Source organism: Pocillopora damicornis, chromosome 6 (genome assembly GCF_964200805.1).
Source record: "Pocillopora damicornis chromosome 6, jaPocDami1.2, whole genome shotgun sequence".
Lineage (NCBI taxonomy): Eukaryota > Metazoa > Cnidaria > Anthozoa > Scleractinia > Pocilloporidae > Pocillopora > Pocillopora damicornis.
In genome coordinates this window covers 16,685,001-16,691,697 of record NC_142675.1, presented here as the reverse complement: position 1 = coordinate 16,691,697, position 6,697 = coordinate 16,685,001, and positions in this window count along the sequence as shown.

Below are 6,697 nucleotides of genomic sequence, written 5' to 3'. Positions count from 1 at the left end.
AATAATGAGCAGAGACGTCACCGAGAAAGTCGCAATGGAAGTACAACCTTTCTACACTTTTCCAAGACACTCAGTCGTTGTTTAAACTCTGAGTTTTGAGAAGAAAGTACCGGAATGGCGTGTGGTGCAATTAGCGCGCGCGCGCTAAGACATTTAAGAGCTAATGTCAGCATGCATCAGACAAACAGCGGCAAGTCGCTCAAATTCGTTTTCTCTCCTATTTTCATATTTTGTAGCCCAATACGTCCTAATAATTCTGGTGTGGTTTTTTTGCGAAAATATATGTTAGTTTCCGAGAAATGAGTTTTTTCGTTCGACCGCTCAAATATGAAAATTTTCACCCTGAATATTACCCAAGTTGTGTGACCTCATGTAACGAATTTACTTGATCCCGGTATTTCTATCGGCATAATCCTTTGTTTTATCATCTACACTTAATCCCCTGTCAATATTGAAGCTGGCAAAGATACATTTATTTTTTGGTGAATATTTTTGTCCGATATACTTTTTCTATGTCGAAAATTAGCTTCAAAACAAAGACAGTTTTAACAATGACCGATATGACAGAATCTACTGAGCTTCTAGCTTTTAAAAGACAAAAGGATGGTTATAAAGTTACTGTAAAAAGTTCTTTGTTTACATGTGTTGTTCTATCGTGAGACGAACTCAAAGTCCGCCAAAATTTACTTGCTAATGACTATGAAATATACATCGTGTGCCTACTTGTCGCCACCGTTTACTGGCATAAATCACTACATTTTGTAAAGAAATCTAACATGACACTCTTACCTTGTTTATTTATCACTCTACCGCATTTTAGCCAGATTTGATTTGCAGTTTGTAAATCTCTTATATTAGTTGCATGACAAGCGTTACACATATAAATTTAAAGATGAATCAACCTCCGAATTACCCAGATATCGGTTTTTCCCCCCTCTTTTCATATCTATAAAATCCTTCCAAGAATTACTGTATTCAGAAAACTAAAACGTTCAGATCCATCAATGATTCCTTTGCCGGCGGAAGTCAAAGAATGTTTACAAAAGTCAATGCGATTGACAAGCTACATACTGATTTAGTTAATTGATCTGTTGTATAAGCATCTCATCTTACACGCTAACAAGGAGATTTGCTGTTCATTTAAATCGTTCGCTGGTGGGACTTTTGGGTATAGTTATCGAGAAGACCGACGTTGCATATCTCAGGTCGTTACCTTGCGTAGTTGTAAAAAAGACATTTCAAGTTACTTGCGGAGATCCAGAAACTGAAGTTGATCTTATTTTGTCGCGAGCCGGCATCTTCGAGACGCCAAAAGATATCGATGATTTTACAATTTGCCCTACTCATAGATCAAATCTAGGTAACAGCCTTGGGTGGATTCGTGGTTCCATTAGTAGATGTATAGTGCCTAAAGAAGTGTACGGCCATAGTAAAGGTAGGGTTAAGTCGATTCCAAATGCCTATTGGGGAATTGGCAAGCGTGTACCACAGATAGCAAGCAAGACGTCTGGAAAATTCATATAACCTGGCTACTTACCACCTTGTGCAAAATTGCGCGTCCCGTCAGACTTAGGCCTCGATTGGGAATTGGTTAATGGGCTACCAAAAATCCAGAGGCGGAGTTTTCTACACTAATGTCTGAGCACCTTGTAGGCTTCCCGCCGTCTGGCGGAAGGCGTAATTAAGCACACAGTGGTAAAGGGCCCTTACGCAGTAGCTACAAGACGCTGACAAAATTTTTTCTCTTCATCGAAAATCACATCAAAATTTGTTCTTGCTAAATTTCAAGTGTGCTGAACGTATCAGCACCCCCCGGGGAACCCCTATACATAAGAGGGCGAAGATGCGCGCCGGGAATTTCGTAAACGACCCCTATAAAATTATAAAAGGTACCTGAGTCTTATCCGTGTGGGAGTGGTAACAACTGATATCGACCCCTAAAAAGTACCAATTTAAACACACAAAAAATTGAAAAATCCCAAAAATAAAAACTCTTTTATCGATGTGCTCCAGAAGCTCAAGTAAGGTCATTAAAATCGTCCTAGTAATGCTTATTTCAGGTATTTCATTGAGCGAAAAACACCTTAAAAGGTACCAGCTGAGTCTCTGGTAGTCCACTCCGTAAAAGGTACGACAAGCATCCTCACTCATTTCCGATCGCCTCCTCCCCCACCAACCCTGTCAGCACCTAAAAACAATAGATGTGATTTGCCAAATACGAGCTGTCAGTCTCACCTCGTAAAATTCACGTGAACTGGTTATTTACTTATAAAAACTTTTAGGCACTGATCTTTCAGATTTTTATGCTGACAAAATCTGTCCTGCTTCGGGGCAGGACGGCTGTACTTTTTTTTGTTTTGTTCGTCATGACATAATTTGGTAGGGATTAAAATAAATGTACGTCTGCATTTGTTAAACAGACTATTCAAGCGCATCCAGAGCTCGATGTGTGCACTTCTATTCCATTAAGTATTCTTATGCAACACAGCCAAAGATCTTGCGATGTCAACTGTTCAAGCTTTTTTTATTTTCAAAGAGACATCAGAATTATTTTCATGTAAAATTTGCTGTAAACTGCTTGCCTGTCATCCTTTGTTTTCAAGGTGTCCGACCAAGTATGACTGAAAATGACCTGATAGCATATTAGGGACGGACCATTAAACTTTTGATGCAGTGGGTGGGGGGGGGGGGGGGGGTGTTGGGGTGTTGGGGTGTTGGGTGTTGGGTGTTGGGTGTTGGGCAATAACCCCCGAAAAAATCGAGCACAGGCTTAATGGAAGAAAATACATTGTGCAATTGGCAAAAGACCCCCCCCCCCCCCCTCCTGCATCAAAAATCTGGTGGCCCGTCCCTAAGGTACCTTTTACATTATTCCAAAATGGATTTCGTTCCGGAACGAAATGAATTTCATACCGCGTTTACATGCAAGATAATTTAGCTCGTAAAGACAAGTATTTACGTCCTTTTTCTATGCTTCCCTCGCTCCTAAAGAGGATTTATACAGATATGAGTGTCGTATCGCGTTTACTTTATTCAGGTACAAAAGGTCGTCCAGAATCAGTGTTTCGTTCTGGAATGAAAACCTCAATAAACTCATTCAGAAGGAAAATGCCGAGTAAGTTACTTGAGATGATATTGCAAAAAAAATTACTTGTATCTATTTTTTTCTGGTTTGAAGAGATCTGTTCACAAATTTATCTAAGCGATTTATGGAAAGTTTGTTTGCCTACTATGGCTACTATGGCTTGCAAAATAGTGTTCTGATACCAACTCTACTTCGTCTTCAGAATTGTCAGAGAATGTTACAATTTTGCTACCCGCAAAACTGTTTTATCTTTAAGGATTGCTAAGAACGGAGAATATTTTAAAAACCCTTTAACTCCCGTGATTGACCGAGACAGAATTTCTCCTTACAATATCAATACAATATCAAGCAGACAAGTTATGAGAATAAAAACAATTTTAACGAAGGGTAATTAGTTGAGCCAGTGCCAAAATTCTCCAAACTAACATCACAAGAACTATATGGCAGACAGTAAGGAGAATTACTATCAAGATCTTGGGAGCTAAAGGGTTAAGTTGAATTATGAATAAAGTTCTAAAAAAAACCTAACATACAAACAAACAAACTTCAGCTCCAAGGAATTCTTTTCAAATCAAACCATATTTCCCAGTCGATAGTTTTTCTCTCTTCGCGTTACTCTTTCTTTTTATCGGAAACCTTTTGGCATTTTGCGGAGAAAATCTTTGTGAGTCACTCCTGGAAGTGAATAATCTAAGATATGTTGAAAATTTGTAATGTTTTTCACTCCGTCATGAAAATGCATTTAAGGATGTCGGGTAATTATGGTTTTGAAATGTCACTTGAATAAATAGCCGGTTGGCTGTGATCACGTTCTGGACTCCAACGCAATGGTAGATCGCTGTGGCAAATGTGGCGGCGATGGGGACCAATGCTTAGTTATTTCTGGAAGTTACTGTAAAAGGTACAGTTCATAGCCCAGTAGGACAGTTCTAGTTATGCAAATAAAGGGACACTACAGAGGAGTTAGGCGCCTTACTTTGCTGTGAAAATAGAGATATGACTAATATTAGGTATGTGGCTTTGACGCGCGATTCACTCGCACGTTTTTTAGATAAAATATTATGGATAAGACGGTTATTTGACTGTACTAGTTTGATAAGTGTTGTATGTCTGCTTCGGTAATCTATGATTTCACTCGAGTTTGTTTGATTCTCTGTTTCCTTGCTCTTTGTTTTTACTATTATTCTCTTATGTCTCAGAGCTTTAACATTAACAAGGCAAAGTTAAGATTTTTATCGCCTCTTTACCATTTGCCGAAAGTACACAACAGTGCATAAAAAACCTCAGCAAAATTACGAATGATTAGCGAATAACACCTTTTTTCATTTTGTTTCTTTAATTCTAGGTCTTGAAAATGCAGATGTCGTTCAAAGACTTCTCACTGATGCTTACGACGTTTCTTTCAAAATGAGGCAGTCATCACGTAATTACCTCGGTAAGAAATCGAGGGATTTAAAGTGAAACCAACAGTGTAACTTAAAAGGAAATGTACTTGAAATTACGCAGTCAGTGTGAGAAATTCATGCCTGTATACTTTGTAATGGTTGATGGAGCCTACTCGGCTTATCCTCTAAGTTTGACCTGATGTGTGCTGAGCGTTAGAACCCATATCGATTGGGTGTTGTTAAAGTAATTACGAACAATCAGGACAAAGGTAGACATCATCAGGAGCTGATGGAATCGAAAGGTGAAATCAATCGAACTGCCTGAAGCACGTGAAAATCAGTGTAAGCAAGTCACGATTGGTATCGGAGTTGCATCTGTTTCGCTAAGATGGTGGTATGAGTTTTCTGACCAATCACAAAGCTGAGCAAGCAAAACAGAAGAACACACCCTCTCCCTGAATTTTAACGATTTATCATATCAGGTGTTGCGAAGTAACAATTTCTAACTAATCATCAGACTGTGAATACTACTGGTGAAAGCGCTTGGTTACATTTCAGGGGTTCAAGCAGACAATGGAACATATTTAGTGGGCAACGTAAGTAAAAACGTCCAGGAAGTTTCTGCTGCTAACACAGTTATCCAGTATACCCGCAAGAAGTCAAAGTACAAAGTGATACTCACGATTCCAGGTCTTAAAGATCAGATTCTTAAAGTAGTGGTAAGCATTTTTCTATTAGGTATTGTTGATAGTAAACTTATTAGTGACTTTATTTGTGTGTTTCCCTTAAAAGTTTATTAAATAGAGAGTAATACATGGGCACGTGTGGATATGGAAATTCTCTTCGAGTGTTTACCTCAAAAGCTTCACGAGTAAGCGCTGCGAGCGAGTGAGATGTCGAGTTGAACACAAGAAGAGAAATTTCATATCCACGCGCTCCCATGTATTATTTCGTTTATCATATAAACACAAAAGTCCTTTGGGACATGAAAAGTCAACTTTATTAATGAATGAAAATAAAAGGATCAATAATTACCGAGTAAAAATCGTAAAGTCCGTCGGCGCTAATGCTCAAAAAGAAAAACTGCGTTGAAACACCACAAAAACAAACAACGGCCGTAATTTTCATTACACAAAACATATCGGTTATTGACTCGGTCCTTACCGATAGAAGAGGTCTTTCAGGTAAACGGCCAAAATCGGCCTGTGGCAAATCTTCCAGTTCTTTATTTTCGTTCTCAGCCGCGAGAAACCACTAAATACGTAACTTTCAGTTTTCTTTCGGTATTTCCCCCTCTAGGAAAGATTGAACGTCATTGTCTGTAAACAATACGGATTTTAAAGTGTTTTAGGAGCCATAATCCGAAAAAATTCCGACAAAAGACCTTGGATTGTGGATGGTGAAGGCTTTGCCGTTCATTTATCAACCTGACCAGGTGGCGCGAAAGGCGAGTGACGTGTCAGCAGCTGATTGGCGATATCAAACACACGTGAAAAATTACGATATATGAGATAGTAGATAATCGAAAAGGCAAATATCTGCTTGTGGGTTTCACCATATTTTACATTGATCCTCTCCAACGTGTTGATAGTTCTTGTTCAATTCACTCATTAGGTGTCTACTGAAAAATTTTACCGGTTTTTCGTCTTTGTTTCCCTGCAGATACAGCAACTCAATCAACCGGATTGTGTTTCTTCACCGCGATGGAGCGCAAAGTGCGCACGGAAGAGCGAACGCGCAGAGAGGGGGAAAAAGTCAAATCCGTTATGGAAGATGACTTTACAGAAGACTGAAAAAGACTGCTTACAAACTAAACATTTTCAGCAGAACCTCTCAGCCACGCTCGCATTATTTTCCCTTTGTTTGGCGACTCGTAGGCATAAACTATGATTCGAAACGCGCGGGCTGGAGCAGAAAACAAAGTTACGAAAGTATTTCTTCAACTCAGATCTTACTCTTAATATAAACAGGAATTTCAAAGAGCAAAGTCACCGTTTGCGCGTCTAAAACCAATTTACAGTGATTTAGCACAGACATTTCTAGTTATTCATATGCAGTTCGTTTCTATATCCCCTATATCCATGTTCCATCTTGCTCCACTGGCTCCTGAGTGTTTTTTAATTATTTGAAATCCGTATCAGTCTTCTCCATCCTTACTCATCCTTATCCCCTCTGGTTACTTGTTACCTCTTTTAATGTTTTTCTATCTTACTTATAACTCATATTC